The sequence below is a fragment of the Heteronotia binoei genome, chromosome 9 (genome assembly GCF_032191835.1).
Source record: "Heteronotia binoei isolate CCM8104 ecotype False Entrance Well chromosome 9, APGP_CSIRO_Hbin_v1, whole genome shotgun sequence".
Taxonomy (NCBI): Eukaryota; Metazoa; Chordata; class Lepidosauria; order Squamata; family Gekkonidae; genus Heteronotia; species Heteronotia binoei.
This window is the reverse complement of record NC_083231.1, coordinates 34,247,389-34,262,508: the sequence shown is the minus strand read 5'-3', so window position 1 is coordinate 34,262,508 and position 15,120 is coordinate 34,247,389.

Here is a 15,120-nt window from a genome sequence, read left to right as displayed (position 1 = left end):
ACTTTCACCTACTATACATCTTCTGTTCTGTCAATAAGAGTGAAATAAGGATAATAGTTAAGGACATGTGACATATACTTTATATTATAATATACTACCCCTTTAAAATAGCCTTAAAGAGACTCATTTTACAGGGGTGGCCAACGGTAACTCTCCAGATGTTTTCTGCCTACAACTCCCATCAGCCACAGCTTTCATGTGCACTCACCTTTCTTCAGATATAATGAAATGGAAGAAAAACATTGAAACTTCTAGACAGAGGCTGAACAGCAAATTACCATATAACATGATGAAGATATTTTTAGATATGTGAAGACAAAATAGGAATAATAAATTAAGTGTATTGGGTCAACAGCTATATGGATTTAATTAAGGGGGAACAACGGTTAGCGCAATAAATATGTCAAAATAGGGGATAAATGTGTAAGAGAATTTTATTTCTAATTGTGGGAAGGTAAGTGAGACTCTTTGCATTAGTCATGTCGCTCCCTGACATTTTGTGGTTGGCTCTACCTTTTGTGGCAGCCATTTTGTGGTTGAACATTCCAACCTGTCTCAGAATTTCAAAGGTGTCCACAGGCTCAAAAATATTGGGGTCTCCTGCTCTAACTCCAGCTGGCTAGTATATGGCATGTGAGTCCATAGTCCTGTTGGGCCTAGTTAGTGCTGAATTGGGGTCTGAAGTCACCCCCCCTCCAACAACCAGTAATATTTTCCTGACCATTTTTGAAGGCAGCTCCAAGTACAGGGTGTTGAATTAACAATGATATTATCAGCACCATTACAGTAGCCATGTCTACCATTTACATGAATAACTATAGCTGGATAGGGCTATATTTATTTATTTATTTCAATTTATATCCTGCCCTACCCCACCGAAGCGGGCTATACTAGGAACACTTTCCTGAGACTAAGCCCTATTGAATATAACTGAGTATGATTTTGAGTAGACTTGCTTAGGAATTTTTTCTTCACCATTTGCATCACAACAAATAGCAGACTCCAAGTATCTCATATGTTTTATGTGACTTTTAAGATTTTCAAACATGACAAGTGCACTGCAAACATAAACAATTTCAAAACATCTCCAGTCACAAAATGGTTTACTCTCTTGATCATTTCTTTGTGATGTTGGCTGTAATTCTGCACTTTAGTTGGTTTACATAACTCCATATTGACTTCAGTGGCACTGAAGCTACCTAATGACATGGAGGATTGAAGCAGCTGAAATTGGAAGCTGTTTTTTCCCTAATGAAGCTTCTCTCCAGGAATATAAATGACTCACAGGCAAGCTTGCCATTTGTTTAACAAGTTGGCAACTCAGACTGTTAGTCCTGTAAGTTTCTTCATAATGCGCCACACTTTCATGATTGCTTAATACCGCTGAACTAAGGCGGCAGCATCTATTCTGAGTGACACCATGCCGATCTGGCACCATTAGAGACGGGCTACAAAGCAATTGTCATTAGCGTACAAAGAAAGGAAGCAAAGCTGAAAAGCTCTTTGCTGAGAAATTGCACTCCATGTGTTCATCATTCCTTATTTAATAACTTGCTCAGTATCAACATCCCAGGAAGAAGAGCAGCAGTCTTCTAGCCCGAAAAGCACTCCCACTTCAAAGTAAATTTGCCTTTGGGTTTCATTTGAAAATGAATGCTGAAATCCCTGGCATGCTGTGTTGTGATGACTCAATGAACATTAGTAATTCCAGATAATAATTAGGGAGAAATTTAATAAAAAATGCATGGGGCAAAAATGTGCATTAAAACCAGGATTGTTTGAGAGAGACAGTCAACATGAGGAATTGGGTACAAAGAGTCCCTTCCCCCCCCCCCCCCACTCTCCATTCTGTGCAGAACACAGAAAGACTTCTGCATAGATTATACATTTAGATGAATTGCAAAATAAATATTCAGTAATACTGAGCTTGCAGCATTTTTGTTGCAAATGTATGACTCATGACTCAGGATAATTGGGATTGGCCTCACATTGGCAGCAGAGTCAAATGTGATATACATACTTCAAACTGCCTAATTGGAAAGAAAGAAGAGTTTGGTGGCAGGATGCTGTTCATACCCTAAGAACAAACTGGCATGTTTTTGTTGGCTTGTATGTTTGAAGTCCTGCTGACAAGGCAATAATGAACTGTATCAAAGGCCAGGGTGGTCAAGCTAGAGAGATAATTCCAGGCTCATACACACACACCCCTGAGTCCAGTTGAAGGGTCTATCATTAGAGATGTGTTATCAGAGTCATTCAGAGAGGGCATAGTCAGGAAGTCCAGAGGACATACGCAAGTCCAAGATTGGTATAGTCAAAGTCCTAATCACAAGCCAAAGTCAAAGGCCAAAACCAGTCCAAGGTCACAGAAGCAGTCAAGGTTAAAGAGCTGTTGTCACAGAATCTACTGGGTTGACTTGTTGGTAGCACATGGGACACTATGTTGGACTGGCTTTTATACCTATCTGTAGAACAATTCTCCATTGCAGCTAGCTGCTTCAACCTAACCCTGTATTTATTTATTTATTTTCCATTTATATCCTGCCCATTCTAAATGGACTCAGGGTGGGTACTCATCTTCATTAAGCAGCTGGCATTGAACCAGATGATGTGCACTCCACCTTCTCTCTTGAAACTCTGCCCTAAGTCTGCCTCCTGCATTCCAAGGCTGGGGGTGAAGCTGGAGGGATGAGCACTTGAGCCCAGGACTTTTTGTGTAGAAAAAGCCCAGCAGGAATTTATTTGCACATTAGGCCACACCCCCTGACACCAAACCAGCTGGAACTGCCTTCCTGTGTGCTTCTACTAAAAAAAAAAGCCCTGTTTGAGCCTCATTTGTTAGAGCAGAGCTAAGGAATGCTGATGGCTCTGGCTTTGAGTTCTGACAACCCTGTTGCTTTCCAGAGTCAGGTGTCTTGGAGCTAACTTTCTGAAGCTCTCCTCCTGAGGAGACCTCTTCTCCCATGGAGTCCCTTCTGTTGTAAGGTTCTGGTTGACCCACAACAAACTAATAGCTAGCATTGGTGGAGATAATGTTGCTCAGGGCTAAGGAATCTCACTGGCTGACCTTGGACCAACCATAAACACACTCATAGTCTACCTCACAGGGCTGTGGTGGTGGTGGAAAGTGCCATCAAGTTACAGCTCACTTATGATGACCCCATAGGTTTTTCAAAGCAAGAGATGTTCAAAGGTGGTTTGCCATTGCCTGCCTCCACATCATGATCCTGGTATTCCTCAGAGATCTCCCATACAAATACTAGCCTGGGCCAACTCTGCTTAATTTCCAAGATCTGATGAGATTGGACTAACCAGGACAGAACCACAGGGTTGTCATGAAGATAAAAATAGAAGAGGGGGAAATGATATAATGTGTTTTGGGCTCTTATTGGGGAGAAAGGTGGGGTTGAAGCAAAGTAAATCAATCAATCAATCTGATGTACATATTTACAATCAGAAGTCAGAATCATGGAATGTCATTTCTAAAGTCTCAGTTCTGAGAAGGACTTTTGCTTGAGCCCTTGGAGAGGCACTGTCTTTATATATTTAAAACCTTTTGTATTCTGCTTAGTTACATAATAAGGGCGGTCTACAACAAAGCTATTGTTGGGGAATTCATCAATTATGCAAACTATTTGTAAATTGACCAACATTAATATTAAAAATAAAAACAGCAGCAACACCCCTCTTCCCCCCAAAAAAGCACCATTACTGGATTGATGTAGGAAGCCTAGAGCAGGCAAATAATCAAAGCTCACCCAAAATATAAGATTTACATATCTTCCTAAATCTCAGCAAAAGAACAGGCTAATAATTTTCCTCCTGAATTTCATTCCAGCATTTCATTCATCAAATATAAATGTATATATGCAAAATTGGCATTAAAACATTACTGCCACTCATCAAGGACACTGAAACAATATCAAACATCTACCTCCCTTTTATGAATGAAAGCAAAGGTATGGATCAATGGCTATCATCATGCTTCTTTTAGCAACTCATGCATCTGATCCTCTTCAAAGATCAGCAACTTCAGCCACTTTGAGAATATCCCAAGCCACTCTCTTCTTTTCTAGATCTAGTTAGATACTGCTGCATGCTCCTCATTTTTCTAAGTGCTGAGAAGGAAGGGTGAAAGTAAGTCATTATGGACTGATACCAAGTAACAGTAAGAAAGCAGCCAAAGTTGTACCTCTCATTGGTAAGACATTTAAATCACTTTAAGACATATAAATCTCAGATAGATAGACAGATAGATAGACAGACAGACAGATAGATAGACAGACAGACAGACAGACAGACAGACAGACAGACAGACAGACAGACAGATAGATAGATAGATAGATAGATAGATAGATAGATAGATAGATAGATAGATAGATAGATAGATAGATGATAGATAGATGATAGATAGATGATAGATAGATAGACAGACAGACAGACAGACAGACAGACAGACAGACAGACAGACAGATAGATAGATAGATAGATAGATAGATAAACAAACTTTTACCATTCTGGAGAAGTTCCAGTGCCAGATCTTTGTGGTTTGATGTCATTTCTCATTTAGAGAAATCACTGGAGACTAGAAAGTTGTGCTCAGACACCAGGCATTATTGCACTTCAAGAACAGAACCCTTTGCTCCTCACCCCTTACTCCTCTTCTCCTTTTCTTCTCCCACTAAAATTCACAATTAAATATTAAGTGCAGTGGTCTGTGACATACAGTACAAGTGCAGGAACATGAGCTAACCAGTTCCTATTCCTACCCACTAACCAGAATCCTAAACCAAGGTTTAATCAGAGTATCTGTTAGCAGGGATAAAACTAAATTCAGTTAAAACTAAATTCAGTGCCTGAATTTGTATGGCACAGGTAACTGGACTTACTGTTAAACTAGAATTCTCAGCATAGGAAAGGAGGGCAGTGAGTGAGTGCACAAACAAGGCTGGCAACAAGCAAGAGTTCATACAATTTTTTCCCTTTAACTGTAGTGATGTGCTTAAATGCAGAGATGGTTCCTTTGGTACTAGGGTTGCCAAGTTCCTGCCAAAGACAGGGGATCTCCCAGTTTGGTGGGCCCCAACCCGCCAGCAGGGAGGAGGATGCTGGGGGGGATCCCAGAAGTGACATATCATGCGGGGGCACTCTAGCAAATTGTGGGGAACTCTATGGTTTTGTATGGGGATGCTCTAGCAGTTTCAGGGAAAACTCTATGGTTATAAAAAGAATTGTAAAAAAGTCCCCTGCCGGCAGCCGGTTGGGACTTGGCAACCTATTTGGTACATCAACTTTATCTACAAATATACAATCAGACCATAAGTGGAAGAAGGAAGCACTCTTCCAAGGCAGCAGATCCACTACTGTACAGCACATACTTAGACAGACAATCCTATACCCCCAAAGCATAGTTGGCAATCAAATCTATTCAGTATTCGGTGCAAATGCTTCATACATCAAGAAGTGAGGATGTGCATTCAGAGTTACACAGATACTGCAAATGAAATTTCTCCTTGTGGCTACCTTCCAAGATCCAGAATACAGGAATCCTTTGAAAAGTTGGCATGTCTAGACATATTGTGCAAAACATAACCATTAAAATGAATGGAAGATTTCCCTTTGGGAGTAGGATAAGGATTAAATCTCTAGTTATAAAAGAACAGATATCAATTCTAACTTGCAGGACTAGAGAGAAATAAAAGTCATAAACAAGTATGCCTTCCACAATCTGTACTCATAAATAAACTAATATTGACAGGTATTCAGAAGAGGAAGCTGATCTATTAAATCAGTTTTGACCACCAGTCTTATTCATGAGAATCCAAAGGGATGTTACTATGACATTCAATTACTGTGCATCATCCAAATACTGAAGTAAAGACACTACCACAAGAATAACTGTTATATTCTCAATAGTTCAGGAGAGATAAATTCAACTTGAGTTTCACCACAGGTAAACTCACCTTGAAAGTGAAAAAAGAAATAAAAAGGAATCATAAACTGTTCACTCTTCAAATAATAACACATTGCCATCAAGTAATATGTCTAGCGTGTTTTTAGAACCTACATTGTTGACGGAAATTCTGTTGGAATGATGAGCAAGAAGATATTTTTTTCCATTGACATTTGCTGTGCCAGCTACCTGCCTTCACAATACAGTTGATCTGACTACACTGACTATGGCTTTGATCACACGCACAAAATAATGCACTTTCAATCCACTTTTAGTGCACTTTCCAACTTAATTCTACTATGTGAACTGGCAAAACCCAGTTGGAAAGTGCATTGAAAGTGGATTGAAAGTGCATTATTTTGTTTGTGTGATCACAGCTTACCATGCTTCTGTGCTGGAGTACAGTAATGTGTATTACATGGGGCTGCCCTCAAAGACAACTTGGAAACTGCAGTTAGTGCAAAATGCAATGGCTCTTTTTTCTGCTAGAAAGTGCTAATATAAACATATCTGAAGGCCAAAATATGAGATAGGTGTAACACAAATTTCTGTAGTGCATAATTTCCACCAGTAGAAATGAGCATGGGTGGCCTGTTTGCCTCTTCCTTGAGTTCCACTTGCCCTATCCAGCCAGCCAGAGCACTATAATACTTGGATGTATATGATTCCAACTCTGCAAGCCTGTTTCATTTAGCAAGGCTTAACTGAAGAGACTAGCATGGCAATTGAAATATAAACTATTAGTGATACAGGGGGGTGGGGCTTAAAATTGTGTTACCTGTCCCTTAGATTCCTTTAAATGTCTTATGTCATGGCTTGTTGCTATATCTCTTATGGTACATTTTGCTAATAAATATGAAATTTAGCTTATCTGAAGCTAAACTCTAAAGAGCTCCATGGTGCAGAGTGGTAAGCTGCATTACTGCTGTCCAAGCTCTGCTCATGACCTGAGTTCAATCCCGGCAGAAGCTGGGTTCAGGTAGCCGGCTCAAGGTTAACTCAGCCTTCCATCCTTCCGAGGTCGGTAAAATGAGTATCCAGCTTGCTGGGGGTAAAGTGGGGAAGGCAATGGCAAACCACCCCATAAAAAGTCTGCCATGAAAACATTGTGAAAGCAACCTACCCCAGAATCGGAAACGACTGGTGTTTGCACAGGGGATTACCTTTACCTTTTAAAACTCTAAATATGGCAGGACTCTCCAATCTGCAATCAGTGACATGAGTTTTGCTGTGGAATAATTTCTTTCAGAATATAAAAAAACCCTTCTTTGCATGCTCCTGTTATATAAGTCATGAAAGGCATTTTCTCCATAAACCTCTAAATGTAAACATCCCAAAGCCAAGGAGGTTACCATTTTTGAATACATCTATCAAGTCATCACAGAGCAGAAATGTATTAGTTGTGTGTATAGCAAGGGTTTGAGGAATGCACCACCTATTGACTTTCTGTCTGGACACATTCCCCAGGTCCAGCAATGACTGCAAAGGCCAAGGCAAAGTTTGTGTACTGTGCAGGATGTCCCATTTCTAAACAGACATCATAAGCAAGACTGCACAATCCGTGCAATGCTTACACAGCATGAAAGTTAAGCTGCGGCTAGTTTACAATTTCTATGTTTTGAGAGCATAAATTAATTGTTAGGTGGTATAAACCTTCTATTAAGCCAAAAGGCTTTACACACACATACACACACACACACAAAAGTACATTACTATTTTTCCTGATAGTGTAATCTAGAGCTGGGATTTTTACTTGTTTCTTCTTTCCTTTCCAGATTCTGTCTCCTGACCAAAAAATTGTCTGTTCCTTCTCCAGTTTCAGAAGACATTCCAATCTTGTTCACCCAGAAGGCATTTAAAGGGGCTGCAGTCCCTTTATCCACCATTTAATTTTGGCTATCTGAAAAAATACCAAAAAGGTATTTTCCAGCTCAGATACAGCTAAATGCACACCCGTATTCCAGACTTAAATAGTGTTTAAAAATATAAAACTCTTAATTAAAAGCCCTTTTCTTAGCAAAACCACTTCAGACTGCAAGCAAAGCGTTGCAGTGAAATTCTATGAAAAGATATTCCAGTTTAAACCTAATTACACCAATCAGCTTAGATAGCAGCAACTCTGCATAGGATTGCACTACCAGTCCTCTATACTGTTAGACATCCAGATAACTGTTTTCATATAATAAATTATTTCTGCCTATATTTGTATTGAGCTAACAGAGAAATGTTTCACATTTATCTGAATAACCCTGAGGGCATCTGAAAATATGCAGGTATTTAGAAAAAATGGGAATGTGCTGTACATAAGTAGTTAATTGAAAAAGGATAAAACATTTAGTTGAGAGAATGAGAGCTACAAATAACAAAGTATCCTACTGGAAAGGAAAATTAACTTCTGTGGCTCTTTAATACAACCATGTTATTATGGCATTTTCTAGCCTATATTTTCATGGATGAAGGATAAAGAGCAATGTGAACTTTTCCTAAGCCTACATTTCAAATTAATCTGATTATTTCTGTATGTGGCTGCTCCTCAGTTTATCATCCTATGAATGAATACCGTTGACTGCATGCAAAACTCACTTCTCTATGCAGCCTCTCAGACTAGGAACAAAGAATATATCCAGGGCTTTTTTTGTAGAAAAAACTCAGCAGGAACTAATTTGCATATTAGGCTACACCACCTGATGTCACCATTGTTTCACACATTTGGGAAACTCCCAAATTGCTAGAGCATCATGGAAAACCATAGAGTTTTCCCAGAAGCTCCTAGTGTGGCTGGCGCACAATGTCACCAGAGCAATGATGTCACTTGTGAGTGATGTCATTGCACTGCGCACATGAAAAATTTCCCCTGCCGGAGGCTTCGGGGAACTTGGCAACCCTATAAAACTGCTATCACCACAGCTCCTGTACAATGTTTTTTGGCTTTGAGGAAAGTGGTGAGGAGAGGAGAGCTGAGGTTCAATTCATGAGTGAGTATGGTTGACAAAAAACTATATGTTCGTGTGCCAAACATATTCACTGCAACGTTCTCAGGACTGCTAGGTTTGGGCTTTATTATATCAATATTTCTGTTTTCCATGAAGCTATTCTATACCCTACAGGCAACCCAGGAATCTGTTCTTTTGAAATTTGAACACAGTAATGGATACAATCAAATATCTTATCCACCAAAGTAACCCAGTAAAGGATACCACCCAATATCTTATCCACCAAAGTTGTGTTCTGAGGCCTTGTCTAGCATTTTATAACTCTCTGTTCAAGCCATGGGCCCAACTGAATGTTTGATAAAGTAGTCCAAACAATATGTTTTAAAAACCATGTGTAAGGCATCAGTTCTGAGCAAAAATCACCTTTCCACTCAGTACTGACCCTTCTTTTTAAACCTGTTCCTCTGAATCTTGGCAGCCATTCATGGAGAGTTTGGTCAGCATGTCATCCCTATATTTCACTGGACAACCACACGCTTGGTCTGCCTTTTGGAGAGTTAAAAGCTTGTGACAAGAAGCATTTACTGGAGGGCAAGGGCTTGATTTCGTAGGAGCCAGGTGTGTTTTTGAGGAACTGGCCAGCTACATGTAAGCTGTTGGAGGCCACTTTTTTTGCTGGCAGTGCTCAGGATTCCTAACGTCTGATTTAGTGCTGGCAAAAGCACATGGAGCTTTGAAAGGATCATTGCGAGTTGCTTGAAGTTGTGCAGCTCCTTCCCCCTACCCCATACATTCAAAATCTGCCGGAAAATCCACCTCACATGATAGCAGTAGCCAGCCAAATCCAGCTTCTGCCTTCCTCCTTCTTTAGCAGAAATCACATGAGAGAGAGAGAGAGATCATCATGCAAACTTTCTGCTTTAGAGAACTAAGTATCTGGAAGCCTAATCAAGCAACCCTATTGTATAGCATATGTAAAACGGCATTGACTTTTTTTCTTTTGCTCTGCCATAAATAAACACTTCAAAACATGGTTTATTGCTGGTTCTGTTGTTAATCACTCACTTGCACTCCAGTCGTCAAAAAGGCATTTGCTTTCCAAACAGATTCCTTTCTCATCAGGTGTCCAATTAGGTGTGCAATATATATATATATATATGTGTGTGTGTGTGTGTGTGTGTGTGTGAGACACTTCTTCCATGAGCATGTTGAAAAGGCAGCCCTCCAGCTCCCACAAATGACAGCCATTCAGAATTCATCTCATCCCCGGTAGCCCAGCTTCACATCTAGTCTGTTTACCTAACAGAGGAATCACAGAGGGATAATAGCAGAACATTTATTGTTTTGCGGAGTTGTTTGTTGTGTGCTCATACTTAGTGGAATCTTGGAAGAAAATTTGAATTGACATAAATGAAGAACTGCTGCGGCTTCCTTATTAGAGGCAAATATATTTTAGTGCTTCATCTGATATGAAATTCATTTCATTAAACATTTGGCTGAATTGTTAGTCTATTTGGTACAAGACACTGGAAATTTGGAATTTTAAGGAGGCAGTTTGCTTTTATGAATTTCATGCATCATCCTCAGTCAGGCTACACGGCTGTAAATTGTCAGTTAAGGGATGTATAATGCACATTGCATCCTTGGATACTTAGGAGAGCTCACAAGTTTTTATTGACAGGGGAACTGTGCAAGGAGGGAACATGATCACATCTATTGCCAACACCTCAGTAAAATTTGGTGTGACCTGTAAACCAAGAGCAGGGCTTTTTTTTGAGCAGGCATGCAGTTCTGGCTGGCTTGAAACCAGGGGGTGTGGCCTAATATGCAAATGAATTCCTATAGGGCTATTTCTACAAAAAGCTCTGTGTGAAACAATGCTGACATCAGGGGTGTAATCAACAAAAAAAATGATCACAGTTAATGAGACTAGCAACAAAAAAAACAACTACTGTGATATGCTGGTTAATAATGTTTAATAAAACCATTTAAAAGTCTTCATATTATCTTTTTATATTTCATGTTGTAACAGAGGTCCAATTCTCACATTTCCGTATTACAAAAAAAAAAAAAGTCCTATGAGCACCCAGATGTAGGCTCATTTTGTCAATGGACTTCCTCAGGAGTAATCCTTCCGATGTTTCTTCCAGGGTTACTCTGTTACAATATGAAGTATAAAAAAAATAATATGAAGATTTTTAAATGACATCAGGGGTGTGGCATGGCATAGACTGATCTTGTCAAATCTCAGAAGACAAGCAGGTCCATACTTGGAAAGGGAGACCAACAAGGATCACTCTGCAGAGGAATGCAATGGCAACCCCTCTCTGCTTCTTGCTTGCCTTGAAAGCCCCTTTCTAGCTCACCATAAATCATCTGTGACTTAATGGAATTTCACACACACATTTGTTCAAGGGTCTCTTTATCAACTCAGAGGATAGAAGAATTTGTCTAAGGTATCAGAACTTCATCAGAAACCTACTCAGTTACTTCCTGCTGAGTTTGCCTGTCTCATTCCAAGGCAAAGATACCCACTCACTAAGTATAATGTACACTCCTTTCTTGGTCTGCAAATGACTTGGAATTTGTCAGCATTCTCAGCAAACCTTTATTTTAAAAACTAGATTGTCTTTTGATCATTCTCTTTGTGTTTGCAATGAATGCATACTGACAGTGCTACATAACGTGCGTAGCTTTGCTGAACCCAAGTAGATTTGGGTCTTATCAATTCCTGGATGCGAAGTATCCTAGGAATCCTATGTATGAAACTTTGAGTTTCATTGTGGATGGTGGGATATAGATGGAATACATGAATAAATAACTTGTTCTCTTGGGAAGTGTAGTTTTATTGTACCTACTCTTATCCAGCCACAGCATGAACTATGGCAGAGTTCACTTTGGACCACAAAAGCAAACTGTAAAAATCAGATAGACAAGCTACATCACACCCTGCCCACCCCCACCCCCCAAATGCTGTTCTTTTTCAAGTAGTCTAATCACAGGATTTGGAACAATTAAGTGAGACAAAGGAATTGTCATCAAAGAGCTTTGATGCATGTTTGAGGGGAAAGGTCTACACTTTGGTCAACTTGCCTCGATCAGTTCCATTTCCTTCTAAGAGTCTCAAACTTCTGCCCTTTTCACATTATAAACCACTCTTCACTGGAATGTGCATTCACTGTCCTGTGGATCAATCCCATATCACTGGTAACTACATGCATATTCTATCAATGTAACCAGCAGGAAACTCCCAGAATGTATCAGTTGAAAATTAATATGTGTGTGTGTGTTTTATATGGACTTTGTATTGTTTGAATTTGCTCTTGTTGGCTGTTAAGCTCTCTTCCAGTCCTAATAGGACAATCTTTCAACCCAGTAAAGAGCTACAGCAGCCCTAGGCAACCAGACACAAAGATTCAAATATGATCCTCTTTGCTTCATCAGACAGTTTTATCCCCTTATACAGGCCAGGGTTACTTAAGGCCACTAAAGCCCCTATTTAACACAAGACTCACTCCATTTGTGAAACCCTGATTTTCATAAATAAATTTAATTTTACATTATTGTTTATTTTCTTGCTTGTCTTTGGCCAAATTATTCATATACTTGTTTTCTGTCTGACAACAGACCTTCAAGGCAACTGGTAATAATAAAAATTTAAGACATCATAAACATAATATGATAAAACTGTTTACCACTGTTCTGGGTTTAAATTCCTCCCTGCATGTTTGTGTGTGTGTGTGGGCGGGGGGGGGGGGGGGGGGAGACAGAATGCAGCCAAGAATCTCTAGAACTGTTTCCTTCTCAGCCTTTGTCACCAGCATATTAGTAACTAATGTTAAATAGAATTATTTCACCGCATTTGAAAGTGGTACTGGTTATCTGAAACAGATTTGGGGAAATACAGTGACATTGGCCTCCATAAAAGAGTTGGGGGGCACAAGTTACTAACTCAAAATACATTGGAATTTGGCTTGAGGTATACCTCATATACCTTTGTATATGAGTTCCATTTAGGGTTGCCAGGCCTACCCTGGCTACTGGTGGGGAATAAGAATGTAAGAAGAGCCCTACTGCATCAGAGAGACAGTTTGGTATAGTGGTTAAGTGCATGGACTCTTATCTGGGATAACTGGGTTTGATTCCCCACTCCTCCACTTGAAGCTGCTGGAATGGCCTTGAGTCAGCCATAGCTCCCTTGAAGCTGTTCTTAAAAGGGCAACTTATGAGAGAGCTCTCTCAGCACAGGGTATCCATTGTGGGGGAGGAAGGTAAAGGAGATTGTAAGGCACTCTGAGACGTTGGTCGTTTTCGCACTCACCTCCAGCCGGCGCGACCCCCCTCTTCACCGCGCAGGATCTGCGCTGATTTCGCACTAAATGCCGTGGAGCAGCCTTTTGTGCCGGAAACTCCCGTCGCAAAAGCCGCGCAAACGCCAAACTGCTTTTTGGCGATTTACGTTTGAGCGGCTTTTGCGCCAGGAGTTTCCGGCGCAAAAGGCTGCTCCGCGGCATTTAGTGCGAAATCTGTGCAGATCCTGCGCAGTGAAGAGGGGGTCGCGCCGGCTGGAGGTGAGTGCGAAAATGACCTCTGAGTTTCAGGGTGGAGGGCAGGGTATAAATACAGTATCTTCTTCATCAGATCAATAGCCTATCTAGTCCAATATCCTGTCTCACGCAGTGGCCAACCAGTTCCTCTGGATGGCTAACAACACATCTCTAGTCTGATCCTGCACTGAGCAGGGGGTTGGACTAGATGGCCAGTACGGCCCCTTCCATCTCTGTGATTCTATTATTCTAAGGCTGTAATTCCAGGGGATCTCCAGATCCCACCTGGAGGCTGGCATCCCTAGGTGCAAGTTGACAAGAAGGGTTTAGAAATGCTATGATGGCATTATACATGGTAAAATAATTATTGTGTTATCTGCACCTTTTCCTTGGATTGTTTTCTCCTGTTTATTGTCTCCTGGACATTAGCCTCATTTTTATTAATTATCAAACTGGTTATATATGGGTCTCAGTTATATTAATCTCTATAGTCTTCCAACTAGCTGATGTGAAGAATAGAAAAAGGTGATTCCACCCCCCGACCCCAGCTCCTGATTTCTCAGAATCTGCTGATTCATTGCTGTGGAGTCCTCCTAATTACAAACCTGCAGCACATAGTTCCAGACACCAAATGCTCTGAAACAAACTATAAGATTTCAGAAACCAAGCAAGCTTAGATGCCAAGGATTTATAGTCATGTGATTTTCAAACCAATTAGTGATATAGGGGTTGGGGGGTGGTAAAATTTGTTCACAGCAAGGAAGGCAGCTGGAACTTTGGCTGCAAACTGGCTTGAGGTTGGACTGTTTGGGAGGTTCAGACTGACAGCTATTTGCTGTCATTTAACTCATTCAAATAATTGGCAGCTGTGAAAATATGAAGGGTTTTTGTAAACTGCCATTTGGAGCCTTTGTAAATATAATTGCCTTCTACTAATTCTTTCCCCCTAAAGGCTTTATCACTCCATGGGAAATCTTGTAGCATATCTGAGGCAGCCCCTCCACTTCTTTTCCTGTCTGAACCTGACACTTTATTTCTATATTTTATTTATTTTAAAACATTTATATCCCATCTTATTTTTGTCAACTCAGTATGGCTTACAGGGCAATTGAAAGCAGAATTTGCAAGCAACAGGCCCCATTTGTAATTCTGAGTCTTGGTGACATGCAAACATCTCAGGCCAAACATCTCAGAACCACACTCATTGCCACTGTTCCACATAGCTAACCAGTATAAACCAGTTAGATTGCCAAATTCAAATTTGGAAATTCCTGGAAAGTTGTGAACTGTTCCTGAGGAAGATGTATTTAGGGGACAGAGCTCAGAGGGCATATGATGTCTTAGAGTCAACCCTTCAAAGAAGCCATCTTCTCCAGTGGAAATTATCTCTGTCATTCAGAGATCAATTATAATTCTAGGATGACTCCAAGGCCTGCCTTGAGGTTGGCAGTCTTAAAACCTTTCATGGGGAAGGGAAGGAGGTGAACTGAGAAGAGTGTTCTAACTGTATAGTTCAGGGGTGTCAGACATATGGCCCATGGACTGGATCCGGCCCCCAGAGGGCTCCAATCAGGCCCTTCAGCAACTGACTGTTGTCTGCTTCATTCTCCCTTTCCTACTGTCTTTGGTTGCCCTTTTGTGTTTCTCCCACAATAAGTCAGCCTCTCCCTGCTCTTTCCCTCTTTCT